This window comes from Falco punctatus (genome assembly GCF_963210335.1).
Source record: "Falco punctatus genome assembly, chromosome: 4".
NCBI classification, from domain to species: Eukaryota; Metazoa; Chordata; class Aves; order Falconiformes; family Falconidae; genus Falco; species Falco punctatus.
In genome coordinates this window covers 97,716,090-97,735,797 of record NC_137583.1, presented here as the reverse complement: position 1 = coordinate 97,735,797, position 19,708 = coordinate 97,716,090, and positions in this window count along the sequence as shown.

Here is a 19,708-nt window from a genome sequence, read left to right as displayed (position 1 = left end):
GATTTCTCCCTGGTGGGGGGAAATACTGTAGGGCTTGCTGCACACAAAATCCACTGTAACTCTCACAGGTGGACCAGGCATGTGTGGCCAGGAGCCACAACCCAGTGGGGCAAGTGCAGGGGAGGCATCCTGAGCCCGTGGGTTAGCTGTCACTACTAAAACGGCTCTGGGAAGGCAGTGGTGATAAAAAAGTCCATGTTTTCTCCCTGCCCCCCCCCTGCTGTTGCAGGGCATGTAGCAATCATCCACCTGCCAGCCTTCCCTGTGCAGTGGGCAACCTCCTGTCCCCACTAGTAAGGAAATGAAATGGCACCTGGACAACCTTGAAGCCAGTTCAAGAAATATACCTTTCCTTGTCATGCTGTTTTCTCTTACGACAGTTGCCCATTTCAACCATGTCGGCCAAAAGGAGAGCAAAAATGAGGACAACCGTTGCTGAGAGTTGGCAAACCAAATCCTGCCAGATCAGGGCTGGTAGCCTATGAATGCTCATCTCCTTCCAAGGGAGTTACTTAGAGCTATGAGCAGAAGGACCTTGCCATTTTTACCTGAAGTTTGATTCCAATTTACAGTAAGACTCAAGAGAAAGTATTCCTGGAGATTGGTTTGGGCATTAAAAGAGAAGGAGGTGGGGGGAAGAGTTAATTTCTTTGTCCACCTCCCTTTCTCAGCTGCCTTCCTCTACAACCTTGGGAAAATCTGCTTGCCTCTGTTTCACCCTCTGTAAAATGGGAATAGTAATACCAACAGACCCCTCCTTTTAGATCCCTGGATCAAAGGTACCATGTAAGTTCAAAGTGCTGTTTCTATAGGGCATTATTGCCAAATTCACTATAAGCAATTCCATTGGGTACTTGATAACAACAGTAGAATCAGTCAAACGCCCTTAATGCATTGCATGGTCCCAGATACCTTTCAGAGCCTCTTTGTGTGCCATCCCACCCCCTGAGGTCCGCAGAGATGGGGCTTTTGGAGCCTGGATTTTGCAGGAGCAGGAGGGGTACAGTCCGTGTCTTTGCTTCTGGCCCCTGAACTATGGACCGCTTTTCTTTTTGACCCGATGAGGACAACTGGAACTAGCCCTTTTAAAAACAGGTTTAAAACATACAACTTATATATATATATATATATTAAAATTTCATAAGGCCTTTAGTACATTGTAGTGCTAAACTCTTGTTGATTTTTGGTTGCTTTACGCTTGCATGTTTTGTTACTTTAATCTGTATTTGTTTCACTGCAAAGTTGTTAGGATACTTTCAGATCTAGACACATTGCTAATAGAAATCTGGTTCATAATAGCTTTGCAATATTTAGCTATTAAGTAGCTAAACGTTTGCTAAAATTTCACCTTTAAAAAAACCAACAAAAAATCTACCCCAGGAAAACTAATATCTTAATAGCTGGAAGTGTTGCAATTATGATTAACTCTAACTTGTAATAGTGTTTTTTCAATAATAAAAATGTTTCTAAAATACATTTTATATTTTTAATTTTTCTAAAATGCAGTGTGTTACGGTACACTATCAAAGCAAGAGTAAATGTTTTATCAGATATTACAGTGCAGGGCTTCATGAGTAAATTCACAACCAGTCCAGTATTTCCCCCCCAAGAAGTGCTGCTTCAGAATATGCAGCTTCAGAAGTTCCCTTGGAGCTCTTTTATACTTTAATAGGTTTGTTTTTGTGGTGGCTGTTTGCTAGACCGGTATGCTGCAGACATATTTTCTTCAAAAGGTCAAGCAGTCTCCTAACATGTCCATTGTGTATCACTGCATTAAGAAATCAGTGCAAAGGAGAGCTTCATGGTTAAATTTTAAAAGATAATGATTTAAATCTTTTTGTAAGCCTCTTTTTTTTTTACATCCTTAGCACTGCTTTTAGAGAGTCGGCTTGTAATGGGGTACAAAGCAGGAAGTCCATTAATTAAAAATAACAAACAGCTAAAGGTAAACTTAGCTGGTCACCTTTCCGTCTGAAATCCTGACATTTAACTATGTTTGTTAAGGAACATAGTAACAAATGAGTAGCCACAGCACTAATATAAGGACAAAGCAAAATTACCAATTACGGAAACATCTAGGGCTCTGGGCCTGAATCTTTGATTTCCCATATGGATCTTAAAAATGTATGCATAATTGGCTTCTAACGGTGCATACTCTAGGAACATATTCAAGAATCAACTACAGATATTTTTTCAGACACTGACTAAATATATATTCACTTGTCAGCAAAAAAACCCAAACCCAAAACACCATCATTCTGATCCTTTTAAAAACAAGAAAAAAATAAAAGGAATCTTCTTCCAGCAAAGTGAAATTGTAGTGTATTTAAAGTAACACATTTTCACTTTTATACGGGAGTGAAGGGGAAAAGAAGAGGAGATGCTTGCAATATTTAAATACTCTTCAAGATACAGGACTAATCGATGTAACTTCTGCCTCATACTTGAGACCTACAGTTTATTAATACACATCAGAATCTTTTCTATGTTAAAGCAAATAGCTATGCCGTTCAGGCTCAGTTTCAGTGAAAAAGAATTATTCTTTATGGACAAAGAGAATTAGCTAAACTCAAAATACTGGTAAGATTTCACTTTTCGCAAAAATTATGCAAAAAATTATGTGAGTGTGTAACTGGCTCATTTTGAAGAAAAGAGTGACCCTACAAATTATTAATAAATTAGTATAGAAGATACTGATCAAAACATCTTAACTGATTGGAATGACATAAATCAGAGTAGTCTAAGTGTTGCTTCAAGCATTGGAAATAGAATTGTCATTGGCTACCAATTTGACTTTTCTTAAAAAAAGTTATTCTTTCCCTCAGTGTACCTGTTTTGGATATATGCAATATGCATTAATGTTTTCCTCTTTAATTCAGTACACATTGACACCTACAACAGTTTAACTTTATTTATCAGGTGTGTTTCAGAAACTGAAAAATGTCTCCAGCTGATTTAGCAGCTGAGGCATTACTCATCAGAATATCTGATTACTGGCATATTAAGCAATGGAACAGAATAAACATGAAACATTACATCTCCCAATACATGTCATTTAATTACTACTAACCAAACAAATATCGAGATGGCTTTATATTCAAAATGTATTGCATGATCATGAAAACAGCAATCCGCAATACTGATCCTTTCTAAAATGTTGTCATTATCAAGTATACCACGGCACTTAAGTTTTTCTTTAGAATTTCTCTATGTGCCTGTCTCTTAAAGATAATGGGTCTGATACTTCTCATTTAAAGCAATTGCAATGGTTGTGGTCAGGCACCCTGACAGAAGAGCCAGCCAGAAACACAGGCAAAAACAGTAACAGTTGCAGAGGTGTGACACCTACCACCTTCTTCCCTAATCAAACTCCCTCCGCATGAAACCCCTGAAAACCCGGTTTCTCAGAGTTGTAACCCTTTAATTGTCAATAAACATATAGCTGTACGCATACAGAAAGCTGTGTTTAAAAAAGGTAGTTGATAGGTAAATTTTGCCACTTTCTTTCAATAGCTTTAGGCCAGATTTCTTTATTCTGAGTAATTTATTCTAATATAATATCTTAAAACATACAATAGTAAATTATTAAGACCTGTTTTTTCTGTTCAGACCACTCTTTATTATTACTCTCCTTTTTATTACTGTGCAGTCTGAAAATACGCGAGTATCAGACTAGGTTTCATTTGAACAAATATCCAAACAGGCTGTGCATGGACTTCGGATTTCCTTAACGCCGCAGAAAAATTTCCTCTTCCTTTTCTAGCTGAAAACCCTGAGCCACTGTAAACACCTCTTGCTATCTAGAGGCTTGGCTCCCTTAATGCAATCCAGTCATAAGAATCTACTGGTCAAATGAATTTCAATGACCAGCAATCAAAATTTTCCTTAAAGCCTGCAGCATGGAGGTAGTAGTTGTAGGGTTTTTGCAGTTATGGCAAGGAAACACTGTATTTCTTAACGTCTTGGTTCTCAATTTCTCACCTGCGTGAAATATGGGTAAGACCATACTCCAGGCATATTTACGGACACCGTTGAAGAAAGGGTAGGAGTGATGGAGACAATAGCTAGAAACTCCCAACACCACAACACGATTACAGTATGTTTTCCTTTCCTTGTTCTTTCAATTCACAGAAAATTTGATTCCAGCTTTTAGAAATCATCATTCTTTCCCCCTTTTTATTTCAAAATGGTTGCATATTTTTCATTCACGAAAAGGTTAAAGGCGTTTCCCCATTGCAGGAGGGATTATCTTACCAGAGGATTCTGGGACTGCAGATGTATACTGCGGCAAAATCCTAAATTCATCGGCAAAAAAAAATCATTTCCAGACCCCAGCTGCTAAAAATAATAGAATTATAGTAAATCATTGATAAGATTAAAACATAAAGCCATTTTTACGTTCCAAAGTGCTCTAAAACATGAGTCTTTTCTCTTAATTCATTTCTTAAATAATGCAAATTTTAAAGTAGCTTTTCTATCCCAAGCACGCAGCGCCATGAAATCGATAATTTTTGATCTTTTGGTTAGTAGGCAACATGGTGAGCTATTGCAGTGACTGCAGGCAGCAGACATGTTCTTGTCAGCTAAAAATTTTCATATTGTTTTTGAGTCCATGGAGATTTGCGGATGGGATACAGCCAGTTATATCTTCAGCTTGCACTTTGCTGGGGGGACGTAAACCAGCACTGTTTTAGATGCATGTATAGATATAGATATATGTTTTAAAAACAAGAAGCATTACTGGATTTTAAACAAAAAATTATGTAAAAAGAATGGCTGGTGTGATTATAATCGCATCATGCAGGGTCCACGGTTTCCATTTAGTGAAATTTCGCAGAGGGCAACTTCTTAAGAACATCCCTGCTGTGCAGAGTGAAAAGCATGAACAAACCAAAGACAGAATTCATCTGTGTTTATATTTTACAGACAATGAAAAACCTACTCTTTGTATGCCTTTTTTTCCACCTTATTATTTCACGAAAACTGCAGCATTTTCCCCGCCCCCACCCGAACACTCACCACCCCAGCACTGCGGTGTTCGGTGTTTCTTTCTTTCTTTTTTTCCATCTCTTCTTCTTCTTTTTTGCTTTCACAAATTCTGCACGCGCCATCTTTGTCTATTGTTACTCTTTTCTAATTTCTCTTGCCCATTCTCTTTCAAATCAGCTAATAAACAGAAGGCTAAATGCCTGATCAATGCTTATGTGTTATATTCTCACCAGCTTTTTCTTTCTGAGAAATAAAAATAAAAAAAAAAAACAACACAACAAGCCAACACCCCATGCCCCAAAATTTCTGTATTACCATAACCTGTTGTATACAGTGGTGATAAAAAACATTATTAACATAATAGCAACAGCTGCAGCCTAAATAGAAGCTATGAGATAATAAATGTGCTACAACAAATTAATTTGCTGCAGGTGCTTGTGCTCTGAACTGCGTAACCCAAGCCATTTCAAGTCTGAATACAATTATTATTCCCCCCACATGCTAAAACAAAGTGCAGAGTGAAACGTCCTGTTATTATAAATATCTTGTCCTGTCCCCCGAACATTTTTGCCATCAGTAAAGAGTGGAAGAAAGGATTTTAAAACCTTAGTAGAAAGCTGTGGCATTTAAAAATATTTAAAGAAGCTCCAAGTCATGTCCAGGCTTGAAGAGATAATGTCTGTTTATACATTAATTTGCACCTATTGTCTCTTAACCAGAGCTCTATAGGTACCGACGCACTGAGGTATTACATACGTGGAATTGGCAAGGCAGGGGCTGTAAACATCTCATTAGTAACAGATGCATATTTGTATGTGTTGGTGCTTCCATTTACTTCATTGCAGAGAAAAAAATATCTCTTTGCAGTTTGGCTTGTATAATGTGCAGTGAACTAAGCAGGGGGTTTTATTGTTTTTTTTTTCTGGTAAATTTAGTGTTTATGGAAGCCTAGTTACCTTACAGGCATGCACCAGTAGCATGTTGCAGCATTCTTCAGACTACGAAGATGGGAAGTTAAATGAAGCCAAGTGGTCTCTTTTCATTTGGGCACCATAATGTAAAAATTAACCATGTGCTTTTTGCTTCCTCTCCCCCTGCTCCTTTTTTTGCTGCTCACAGACCTAATTGTCTGAAACCTGGTGAAAAGGCAAAATTAAGGGCTCAGTTGTGCTGACTTTACTAGCTTTATCATTGCCACAGCATACATGGCTTTTTTTTCTTTGCAAATGTAATTAGAGAACTTGTGTGTTTTAAAAGATTGATTATTCTCATGGTGTAACCTTGAAATGTTCTTTCTGTGATCCTAAAAAAAAAAAAAAAGTAGCCTGTATCCTAAGAGAACTAATCAAACTAATTCCTTGCACAGGACGTATTTCTTCTGTGTTTTAGCGTAGGTTTCTAGTGGTCAGAGAAGCTCGATGAAACACCTGTGCTGAAGCAGGGCTGACGCAGTGCTGTCTGGGAGGGTGGTGCAGATGGAGAGGTGCACTGAAACCCCACCGATTGTGCAACCTTTGGTGGTGGTGATGAGCTCTTGTTCACATGAGTTGGCCAGGGGAGGTCAATTGGATTACTCATGAGCGAGTGCGACGTTGCACAACTTGTCTCTAAGCTAGAATTTGCATGTCTCAAATCCCTTTTACCCAAAGAAGAAAACGTATAATCAATTAAGCAAAGATATATATACTGTGCTAGTGAAAATGGGTTTGGTTTTAATGCTGCTTTTGTATCAAACTCTTTTTTTTGTTTTCTGTGGCTTCTTCACATCTACTCCAAAGGTCTGATTTAAGTTGTTAGTTGGGCCCAGCTTCCATCTATGTCCCTAGCTATTTTCTCAGAGTAACAACTGGGACATGAATTCCTAAAATTGAGGCATTCATCTCCATAATAGTTCATGGTAATGTGTCTCCCAGTCATCATCCAAGTGAGTAAATAGTATAGCATTTCTGCATATGAAGCACAGGGTGAAAATGTGCTTTCGCACACCTCTGTGCAGGTATTTCTACAGCCCAGTGTGTCCTTTCTCCTGAAGTAAAGGTGGTGCTACAAATGAGTGGTGCTTTAGTCTCTGTCCCTCAGACCCTCAGTATCATGCTCTTAAGAAGCAAGGTGCTATTCATGTTCTCAAAGGATGTCTTTATTTTCCTGGCAGCTGATTTCAGTAGGGAAATTAGATCAACATTTCATAACTTGTTCATCTATCTAACTGTTTCCTGCTGCTGAAGTACCCAAACACCTGCCTGGCTCAGGCTATCAGGACCACACCACACAGGGCAGGAGATTACAAACCAAAACCGGAGAGTTGAGACAGAACTCAGGGGCAGGTTTTCAGGCTCTTCAGGCAGTTCATGGAATACCCCATACCATCCCTTGCTCCTGCTAGCAGATGCTTTTGGAAAATTGCTGTCTGCCAAGCAAAACAACTTGGCATTCAGCAGAAAAACTGGAAGAGGAACCATAGTTGACCGAGGCCTACACAGGAGAAATGCATGTGTAGGAGAACAGTGACTTTACACCATGTAATACTTTGCTATGGATAGGTCCCTCACAGCCCATCCCCAGCCAGCTCACTTGCCAGTCCAGAAAAGGCTGTCGCCACGTCTCAGGGCACGGGTGTTTTACGGCTGGAGGTTTTTGGGCTGGGGCAGAGGTTCACAATTTCTAAGCTCTTTTGCCCCCTTGCAGGGCTGGACAAGTCAGGCTCTCTCTCCTTGCAGCAGATTACCGCCACCACAGAGGGATGGCTTGCAAAGTGTCTTTGGGGGAAGGACTTAACCCTGAACGCCCAAGTCTCTAGAAGCAGAATTAGGCAGAGCGCTTTGCCAGCTTTGCCAAGAGATTTACTCACCCCTGTGCAGGGGCCTGCTGCATGTGAAATACTACAGGGCAGAGGCAAAGCTGCTATGGTTTTGGGGGAAGCCCCAGGTGTGAGGGCTGGATTGGCAGCTATTTCCTTCTCATAAGCTTCTTCCTTTGCCCTCCCAGTGTTGCTGTCTTTGCCATTGCCTTTCTCAACCATCAGGTTCCTGGTCCCATTTTAGAAGCCACTCAACTTCTCAAATTATTGTTTTTTTGAAGCTGGTTAATGCCACTGCACAGTGAAGCCTGTCTCCTACATAAACAAGGTGGTGAGGTCTCCTGATGCAGTGCATGGTACAAAGGGATTCAAGTATGGCTGAGCTTGTTCTGCGGAAGGAAGAAGGAGCTGATCAGGAGGTCTGTCGGGGGAGGGATCTGCAGTGTGAATGGGAAAAACCCAGCAGGAGAAGGGGGGACGTCAGCTGCCAGCACCATCTCCTTTGAAGATCTCCACAACCGCAACCGGAGGGAGGATCAGGTTGCCAGCAAGTCCTCTCTTCCCAAAACATCCTGCCCCTAAAAAAAGGAGAGTGGAGCACAGATTGCCAAGGGCCTTTTCTAGTCGCCCCCTCACCGGAGAGTCCCATAAGAGGGCAACAGTCCCTGTGATGGCTCTGCTGTAGCCGGGCTGAGGGGCAGGGACACATGCCCTGACCATGTAACTCGCTAACCCGCTGCATTTGCCCGCTGCGTTTAGGATGGAAAGCATTTTCTTTGTGGTGCTGGAAACTGCCAGCACCCAGGGTTTTATTTGCTTTCAGACCCATTTGTTTCTAACATACTGTCATGCCTGAGTAACTAGCAAGCTTCACCCATGTATGTTGTTTTGTAAGCTCTTGGGCTGCATTATTCAGTGAGTGACTGTACAAGTCGCAGGGTCAAAGATGGGAGAGGGGAGACTTTTCTGAACAGGTGAAGATGGCTGAGAAAGAGTAAAAATAATTAATTTTTGGCATTAATTTTCAAATTAATGAAGGCTTGAACAACAAGAAAAGAAAAGCTTTTGGCTTGGACACAGTTAAATATGAGTTTCACATTTTCTGTAAGTACAGATGATTCAAATCTATTCATTATTTGAAATTCATATCTACTCCTGTGCAAGAAGTGTAAAAACTATACTGACTTTTAGGAATGTCCCTCAAGACCTTTATACACCTACATTCTGTTGCTTTTCCTTTCATCCTCTTGTCAGTCAATACTTAACCCTTTTGGATTCTGACCTTTTGATAGTGTGAGGGCTTGGTATAGAGCTGGTCAGATAGTTAAAAGGATATTCTTGCATATTTTCACAAATCAAAGCACCATGCTTGGTTTACTGTGATTTGTGGGTTATATTATTACAAGCACACAGGAGCTTGTTCACTGAGGCACTAAGTCTCTCAAAATCTTCTCTAATTTGTTTCACAAACCCTTATTTATTTCAAAATTAATCCCATACATTTATTATTTTTTATTCTTTCTTGTATATCAAATCAGATATTTATAAAAGCACCCCATTTCAAATTAGCAAGTGTAAAAGTTTCTGTATGATTTGTACAGTCATTGAGCCCCCCTAAACAGTCAGAGTAAATGGTTTGAAACAGAGCATATGAGGCGGGTTAGTAAGCAGTGATATAATTTTCAAAAAATCCTTTGGCCCAAAGGGTAGTAAATATGTAAAATAACGACTAAACAAAAATAACCATCTTTACACATCTAAAACATTTCTAAGTACATACAGGTCTGAGGCTCATAGTAATATCCTTGACTGTCGTCTAGTATCAGGAATATAAGGAAATTGTTACAGAAAAGGTGACAATAATACATCTTGTTGGAACTGAGAACCAAAATGAAGCAGCTGTACATCAGAGAGAAAATCTGAACCAAGAGACTGATAATGAGTGTGGCAAGTATTTTTTCTTGCTTATGGGTGTAAAAGCCAGCGAAGTCTCCGTTTGAAGACAAAGCATATAGTAATGTGATCATAAAAATCTCCTAATGGGGACTATGTGATGTATGGTAAATTTATTCCTTTCAATATATCTACACACAGTCTTTCAAGGGTGCCTCGAACTGTACCGGGGATACGACAGCATCAGCGTAGCTAGATCTGGGCAGAGCTGAACCTCCTGTTTCCTTATTATTGCTATTATTTGTGCTGTTATTATTTAATATGTATATTGCAGCAGCTCCTCAGAAGCTCAGATAAAAAACGTCACCCCATTTTTGTAAGGTAGCATGCAGACATTGCCAAGACACTGTCGGTGCTCTGAAAAGCCTGCAATTGATGGAAACAAGTGACATTCAGAGGGTGGGGAGACGAGTACCAAAATTATAGGTGGGGCTGGTACTATTACCTGTTATTAAAGGCTTGCCTGACATTCACATTTTAAGACCTGGTTTTGGTGGTTTGTAACTACTTAGTAAACTTTAACCATTTGTCTTTCACTAGACTTCCGTCCCTGGCTGCCAGTGCTGCTCAGTTGTTATTACGAGGCTGATTTATTTAATTTAGGCTTGGGTGATGACAGGATTTGGGCTGACAGAGGGAGCAGAAGCTTTTAAAAAATACAAAGAATTTTTATCATTGTGCCTTTCACTGTTTATCTGAACTAGGGATTCAAATACTGTAATATCCTGTTTCCTTGTACTCCCCCAGCTGTCTGTCTGCATCCATCAATGAGCTCTCATCTTAGATTTGTCTTTCTGTTCTGCATTTGTACAGTACCTTATACAGCCGGGTGCTGGCCCATGACTTGTACACCTATAAGCTACAGCTGTGTCAAAAAATACTCTGGTTTTGCACAGGACAAATGCTTTTGGGAGGCAAAGAAATATTCCCTGTCCAGAAATCCTTCATGCTCTCTTCCTTATTGATTGTGAGTCCCAAATTGCTTACCTTTCCTTTCACACTTAAAGTGCTGGAAATGTTTCATATTCAAATATGAGTGGTTTTTCTTGTCAACAGCAATTCCTTTTAGTAAATTCTGTTTCTAAAAATAAAAAGGCTGATTTTCAGGCTCTATTTAAACAGAGGCACAGTGCTGTTTGGGGATCGAGCCGAGCAAAAGCTTTTTCCCTCTACCCATGTGTTTGGAAGCAGCACAGAGAGGAAGGGAATGAGCCACTGAGTTCATGTTTCCGCTGGAAATGCAAAACAGAGGGCCAAGATTCATTAAGATTGTTATACTAAGTCAATATGACCTTTCCCTTTGTATTTTGCTTCCTTTGATTGACTTGAAATTGGACTAAGCACCAAGCACATGTGTTCAAGACTTCTGGAATTTCTTCAGCAAAGGTCGATGTTTTCAACTGTAAGGGGATCATTGTTTCAATAGTGATTTTTGTGTTACCCATAAAGCCTTACAAGCCATTTCATTCACCTCTTTTATAGTCTGTATTTTGCACCCTCATTAAACTGAAGAGTTGACAAAATCTTACATAATTTGGCCCTTTAGAATAAACGCAAAAATCACTGGATTGGTGTTACAACACCAAGTTGTTAACATTGCGCTTTTCATACCTGAAGCACAATCCTGCAAAGTGTTTCGGGTTCTTCTGCTTCAGTTTTAATTTTAATTATGAGCATTTTTGTCCCCCAGCAGAGTGAACATCCCTGACATTTGCAGGATCAGTCCCTACATTTAACAAAGTCAATAATGAAAAAGTTTTAGGCTAAATGTTTGAAGCTGTTCCTATTGGGATTAAGCATGGTTTCCTAAATGCAGACCTATGTTCTCTCCTTGTAACCTGGTTATGGACCGTGTAATCTATGGCAAACTTTTAGAGTGTAATCACACAGAAAAGTTGTTGGCCAAAAAAAGCAAGCAAACAACACAAGATCTCAGCAAACCGCAAATGTACTTTGAGATCCGAGTGTGGGCAGACCCAGGAGATGAAGACTATGCCATGCATCGTGCAGAGGGTAATTTTCTGCTGATTTGAAAAAAAGAAAAACACCACACCCTCTAACAAATCTGATTTGACCTAAGATCTTCATGTGGCTGTGATTTGTGATTAATTTATTCTTTCCTTTCCTTCCTAGCTTTCAATGATATAGCAAAACACATCCCCCTCCTCTTCTACCTCTGTCTTTTAAAAGTAGTCCACAGTCCTTGCTCACAGGTTTGCCAGCTGAAAATACAAAAGTGACTTTTTTTTCCTTTTTGGACCATACTCTTCACACACATGCACATGCACAGAACTCCTCCAGGGGCCAATGTGAGTGTATTATGCAGAGATTGAGAAGAGAATACAACCCTGTCTTGCTGGTGTTTTTCTGAGGATCAGGTGGAAAGATGATGTTTGCAGGACACATTTTGCTGGCACCATGCCAGGCTCATGCCAGCTGCTGCAAATGCACGGTAATAAGGCTATTTCTATGCAAAAGAGCTTATTGCTAATAATTTCTGTCAGCTTCTAACCGATTAGTGTTTTGTTGTTTTGCTGTTTTTTTTTTTTTTATCAGATGTTTACAAGAGGTATTTTATTTTATTTTTTTAATGCAGTGTTCTAATGCAGCGCTAATGGTTATCAGCTCCATCTGACTCATCCAGCCCAGAAACCAACTTATGTTGGTTTCTAATGGTAAAAGCTAAAGCAAAAGATAAAATAAAAAATATTTCCCCAAACAACTTGATTTTTCCTCCCCCCTGGAATTAATGTGAACAAATTTCACAGTAAGAAGCAGAATCTGTGAATAGCCAGGAGGTAACCATTTGGGCTGTAGGTGCGTGCTGCTGGGAGGGGGCACCAAATGGTGGATGGACCTGATAGGAGTCAAGAATACACAAGACAAATTCTTTAGAAATCATCAGCCCTAAAGTGATGATCTCATGATCTGATGCATTAAGGGCACTGTTGAAGAGCCGTGTTTTGCCAAAGTATCCATTTTGAGCTGTTCTGGTAAGATACGATAACTAGAGGCATGGTAGGAGATCCAGTAAATGCCCCTGTGAGCATTAGACAATCTCTATTCTTTTTCTCGTGGTGCTACAGCTTCTTCTTTTTTTATTTCTAAACAATAAGGAGCAGAATGAGAAAAAAAGAAAGAAGTGGTTGGTACCAGTCTGGTTTCTAGGTAACATATCTGTATCGCAAAGCAGGCACCAGAGCTGGCATAGGCCATCAGAGGGCCCCGGGGGCTAAATTGTTCATGAAGACCAAAACTTACCAGTAGCTGGTCTTTCTTCCATGGCAAGGCTGAGTGGGATGGAAGAACCTGAATTTCTTGCTGATCCTGTGTGTGGCTAGACAAGTCTTCACCAACAATCCCATGTCTTTCATGAGCTTGAAATCCACATTAACATTTTAAAATGACAAGCAATGATTGTGTGAGCTTTCAGGCTTTCCAGAAGCCTATTTATAGCCTCTTATACGGACAACCAAGTTCCAATGTACACCAATATCCTCAGCTGATTTTATTAGCTGAGCCTCCGTTGGATCCACATCCCCAAACACCACTTCCCATTCTAGAGGGGCTCTCACATAGCTGCATCTTTACCCTCTGGCTCTCCTCCAAACAAGATTTGCAAGAGACAAATCTCTGTTCAAGTGGGAAGTGCCAGATTTATCCCTGGTCTGTATGACGGAAGAGAGCTGGCTTGATTTCTCCATTCAGGCCTGCATTGAGTCCTTATCATGTCAGCAATGTAGTATCACATGGGAGGTGAATTCTTTTGGCACTTCACCTAGCACAGCCTGTCCTCTGAAACATCCAGTTCGGAAGAAAAGTCAGCATGAAAGCATCTCTGATGCTCTTGTGGGGGTGCCCCCACTTAGTCAAATCTTCTGGAATAGGGGAAGAGAAAGGAGAGCTCAGAGTGAACTTCATGGAGTTACGGAGGCCAGAGGTACTGCTGTATTTAACTCACCTGGCCCTTTTCTAGAAGGAACCTAGTCTTGATTTTAAAATTGCCAGGGCCAGGGAAACCAGCAAAACCATTGGGAGGTTCTTCTAGTAGTCAGACATCAGCACTTCTAAAGTCTAGTCTGAACTTGTCCGGTTTCAACTTGCAGCTTCTGGGTGGTGTTGCACCTCCATCTTCTGTACCACACAGCCCAGTATGAAGCCCTGTTCTTACAGACTGATCAAATCCAGTCTTTCATTTTCTCTGTGATAAAGAGATATATTTGCTATACAAGGCAAATTTTCCTTACCTACTCTGCTTTACAGCTTATTAGCACCCTTCTAGACCACAGACACCAGAATGGGACAAAGTGGCTGCATCTAGACTGTGCCTGAGATACAGACAAATTGATGTGGTGGGCTTAAGCTGTTGAGCTTGTTGAGCAGCTCCATGCATCTACATGACAGCCTCTGGGACACCATGGCATAGGAGGCTGGTGTTCCTCACTGGGAATCCCCATTCTGGCAGCCCCTTCATCTCCTTGGAGATCCCAGGAGGCAAAGGCCAAGGCACATGCCATGGATGCTCATGGCTGAATGCAGCATATCTGTACGGCTCACCCATATAGATGCAAGTTAGATCCCCACTAAAGAGTTGTATAGACCCAAGATTTCTGCTTCCTGGCAGTTTCCCAGAAGTGGAGTCACATCCAATAGACAGGTTGGTTTCACAAAATGAGGCTGCAGGGTTGTTGGGATTCACCATTGGGCTTAGGCCTTCACTGAACGAACCAGTGCCAAATACAACATGCAGCCTCTGTATCCCAAGGTTTTCCTACCTTCTCTTAGAGACTTGGTCTTTTGGCCACTGTATCTTCTCAGGGATTGGTACTCACCTGGCTATTCACCATGACCAAGCTGTCATAATGACCTCCTACATTGATATCTTCTTCACACTTCTTATTGAGGTGTATTAGAAAACATGCTGTTTGCTTACTAATGGCTCACCCTGCATCAATGATCTCTCCTCTTTCTTTCATGCTTTCTTTCTGTCATCTGCCAACCTTATCAGCAAGGATTTTATATTTTCTTCCAGGTCACTGATAATAATGCAAAGTAACTCAGCTGGTTTTGTTGGCAGAAAGAACCCGTGGGACTGTCCCGTGCAACTTGGGTCCTTAAAAAATTTGGGTTTCTTGTATCAACCACAAACTCCCCCAAAAGGTAAGCTGCCTAGGAAATTACTCCTATCGATATCCCACTGGTATTCCAGAGCACAGCTCTACTGCACAGGGAGAAGAGATTTACGCATATTGAATTCACTGTTACTACTTTGACAAATAGCATAATCCCTTAGAGCTAGTTCCTGCATAATCACTTTTGTATGTTTTTACCGACCTTAGAAACGGAACTAGAGATAAGAATAGTTGAGAAGGTGGAAGACAGCTTACCAGACCCTCCTTTGCTCCAGGCTGATGCAAGCTGCCCTGGAAACTGTTAAAGGATTGCTCCAACTTCCAGTGTTTTCTTCAGTTTTGTGGCGACAAGGACACCCTTTCAAAGGTTTGGGTTAAAAGAGGAATGTATTTTGAAGGAATGCAAAGGAAGAAAACACACTTTTTTCTTCCGTAACAGTCCAAACAAGTATCTATGTGTGTGGTTTAATCATGGTACAGACAGATCTGCCTCTGTGATGCTTTCATGCATCAGATGCTCTTCAGAGGGAGTCAGGCAGGGCTGCAACCCCAAACAGATGAAATAAGTTTAATGATCAACTGAAATGGAAGACAGCATTATCTGGTTTAAGACATTTTAATGCTTTATCTTTACGAGCCTGAATTAAACTTGTGATGACTCCATGTTGCCTGCTCCTTCCAATTAAGCATTTTGCAGAAACTTGTTCACCTTGTGATCATGTATCTGGGAGCATCTATGACTTTTGCTGCTCAGAATGTTCTCAAGAAGAATATGTCTTCTTGACATATCCACGTGCTACCAAACATGGGATTTTTATTTGTCTGGATTCCTGAATTCTCAGAAGTAGCAAAGTCTTCCTCTAAAGGTGAGGGCTGCCTCACATATCACATATGGCCAGTGAAGTTTTAGCTAATGAAACTGTGATAGCATCAGATGCATTTCATGTCTGTCTTTGAGAGGAATATAATGGAGCTGAGCGAAGGCTCTGCAGAATTTAAAGGCCATTCATGTGTTAGCAATATGGATTCTGCGTGGTGCTGCATCTTCAGGCTTACTGTTGTAAAAGTGTTTGTAACGTTTTCAGGGGTTACAGCATCAAGAAATCTGAGCAGTTGCATTTACCAGTCTGTCAACAAGTTATCTGAAAAACAAGAACTGGGTTCTTAGCTCGGATGGATTGATTTATTACCATAGTGTATTATGTGCCCATATAATATACAGGGCACACACTCAAATCTTTTCTGCTAAAAATAAGATTCAGTAACAACATATACTTTATTTTTCACACTCCAGCAAGTGTGCACCGGCATGCAATTTTATGACTTACAGATAAATGAAAGCTGGATAGCATGTTTTACTTCATTTCTGATTTCTGATTTTTGAATGTCCGTATGTGCTTCTCCCCAGTACATACTATGTCTGTTCCAATACCTAAATGTTAACAGACATGGCAGAGCAAGAAGAAACCACTGAGATATTTTGTACTCCCTCTAAAAAAGTTTATTAAATAACATACTGTTAATTCACACTCTTTAGAGACCAGTCAGATATTTCCAGAGCTGTCATATACCTAGAGCTCTTATTTTTGCAACATATATAAACACAAATATTAATGCAAACATATATTAATGAAAATGCATCAAGACTGAGTAGAACTGAACTGTAATTGTTGAAGGCCACACACTAGAATACACTGTATTCCTTTGTTTATTAACTTAAAGAGATCCCAGCCTGACTAAACATGATTTTTTTTCAGTGGTTTGCCCGTGATTAGTGCCTCTGTGAGGTTCTAGTATAATTTAATTTGTTATAAGCAATGTCATTTTATCAGTAGCACGCCACATGTATTGCCTGCGCATTTTCTTAAAGTCTAATTAACCTTCAATATCGCATGGGTTAGTTAGTGTTGAAGGCTTGAGTGCTGGGGTTGTTTTAGCTTGTGTTTTCTTTTAACACCGACCTTTTCAAATTCCCTCCTAGATAATAGGATACGACTTTTAAATGGAAGGTATAGCTTTCAAAATGATTCAACATAATAAGAGATAAAACAACTGAGGAACTGAAAAAGCAAATAGTGCCTCTGACTTAAAAGGAAAACAACTATCAGTGCCCCTAGCGATTCTCTAATTTGGAGACATTTGAAAAAGACAGGTCTTAAGAGGGAAAAAAAAAGCGCCCTAAACTGAAAACCACTGCTTCAGCACTGTGAATTTCAACTGGCAGGAGGCAAGAAGAGTGCAGATGAACAGTATCTGATGTAAAGCTTCATGGCACAGAGTTAACCCACCAGCAAATGTGAGCAGGAGCAGTGAGCTCAGGCTGGACCAGCACTCTGCTTCATGTGGCCATGGCAGCTTTTGCTCCACGTTACCAGCCTGAATAGGAGGAATCAGCTTATACCAGGGGAAGAACAGTTCTGATTGCAAAAGAAAGCTGGGGTATGCCCTGCTCTAAATTGTTGTGCTGTGGCCGCATCAGCTGCTGGGTTCCAACTGCTCAGAAACACCCATGACTCCCACGGTGTAATCTGAGCTCAGCCTCAAGCTGCTGTGCCTTCAAAAAGGTCTGGAGGACCCAAACCAGGGCCATGATGGATGTTTACCAGTCTCGGGAATCATCGCTGGGAACTGCTGTGGCTCTAAAAGTAAGATCTTCTTTTGGGGTAGGGTGGGGAGATCATTTTATGAAGAGACTAGTCTTCAGTGTGTGCCAGAAATAGGTATAGTCTCTGCATTTTTTCACCAACTCTCCAGATTTTATTTACATTATTTAGTGCTGTTTGTTTAGTACTGCCCCCCTCCCATTCCCCCTCTTTTTAAGGAAAGATGCCTGGGTCATTTGGTGGTGGAAATACCTGGAAACCATTACCTTATCATACTCCGAAGGCTCAGATTGCAGAAGGAGAATAGAAGAAGCACAACTGTATTTATTTGGGCGGTTTAATCTTATGCATTTAAAACAAATCCATTGATCATTCGAAACCTTAGTCCTGATCTGTGAAGGCTCAGGATTGCTAATACTATTAGCATATGCACTGAAGAGTTTCAGCTGATGAAGCTGTGAGTGGCGTGCTCTCTGGTATGCTCTCTCAAGGGAAAGTCAGGCTCAGGAGATGAGGTTTGACTTCATTTACTCCATGTGACCTTAGACTGCTGCTTAAAACAGTCTGCTCTTTGTTTCTCCAACTGTCAAATGAAGATAATGATTCTTACCCATTCTTAGGACAGCACTTTGAAATTTATAAATGAAAATATTATTTATATTCAAGAGGTTCCCAGACAAGGAAAATGAATTATTTCCATAAATGCAATGTATTTCTTCCTTGCATCATTCCAGTCTGGAACATCATGTCTAGTTTCTGGCAGTTGCACACACTGAGGATGGGTGTGAGAAACCAGCACTTATCATAATTTTATATGTATGTACAGTCCCTCTCTACAGCAGCCCTCTGTGTGTAATTTTCTGTATATAGGTATTTATGTGTGTGTGTGTATGTGTCTATAACAGATACACAGAATACCACTAGAGGTGAATGTGAACCTTTCCCATCTCACGTTCATGAGGCTGACTGCCTCTGTTGTGCTCTCAGAAAGCAAAGCTGGTAAATACTTCCTGTGACTTTAAAAGGTCAAAAACTCTATCAGTGTGTTGCCTAGTGAAATACATACATTAGAAACATTACTAGTTAGAAGGGTGACGTAACGTTTGTCACAGGATGATGCCAATGTGCCTACTTTAACACAATGTTTAACTAAGGTCCGGTCTGCATAATTTTGGTTTCTGTCCAAACGGTAATGAAAATTCCCAGTGGACCTCTGTGAAAGGGTGATCAGGTGCCAGGGAGCTCCAGGGGAGAGCTCTCTCTTTTTCAACAACAGCCCATTGCACTGGGCAACAATGTCTCTATGGAAGAGTCTAATATCCAAGATAACAAGAGATGTATTGCTGCCTGCAAAATGGCAACTGTACCTCCTTCCCTGGTCAACAGACCAGCTTGCTCAGCTCTGCCTTCTGCTGTGGGTCTTCAAGCTCTGAAGAGTCACTGTTAATTTACATTTTATTCTTCCATCTCCTCCTGATTCTCTGTATTACTGTATCTACAGAGATCTTCAGAGATGCCGGGATTCCTGCTACAGAAATTCCTGGCTGTCTTTGGTTTGACTGTGGTTGCTTTGAAAGGAAAGTCTACTTTTTTGCCTGGAATCACTGCACTATGTTTATCTTCTCACAGCCCTTACTTTATTAAATATCTCATAATAAAGTTCCAGGGGTTTTGCTTTGTCTCTTGCTCATTCTTTTTCTCCATGCTTATCCTGTTTTCTCTCTGCAGTGTTTGCTACCATCATGTAAACTGTGGTGAGTTGGGGTAAGAAGAATATGAGAGAGCGGTAAATTAATATGGCAGAAATATACATTGTTGAGGAAAACAGTTTTCTTCATTACTGTTTGTAAATAAACTTGTCTGTTCTTAAGTTTTTAAAAATAAACAGTAAGATTATTTTATATTGGGAAGATGATGAAAGGGAGAGAACACATGACAGAAATAGTTAAGGATGAATACTGGGAAACTTGTTACCATCTTTGATACTAAATCTGTGTTTGGCAACAAGAAACTCAAACACTTGCAGGTGTCCCTGAAAGAGAAACAGAGCATGGGAACTCTTCTGGTGAGATGGCTGCAGGTTGGTGGACCCAAACTTGACCCAAACTTGTGCAGATCTCAGTTTAGATCCTTCCACACAGCAGTAAGCCCTGAAGGATGCTGGCTGTTAAGCCTGATTCTGTCCAGGGCTGGTGCTTCCCAAGTGGCTAAAAGGCTGCAGTGGCAGCATATCT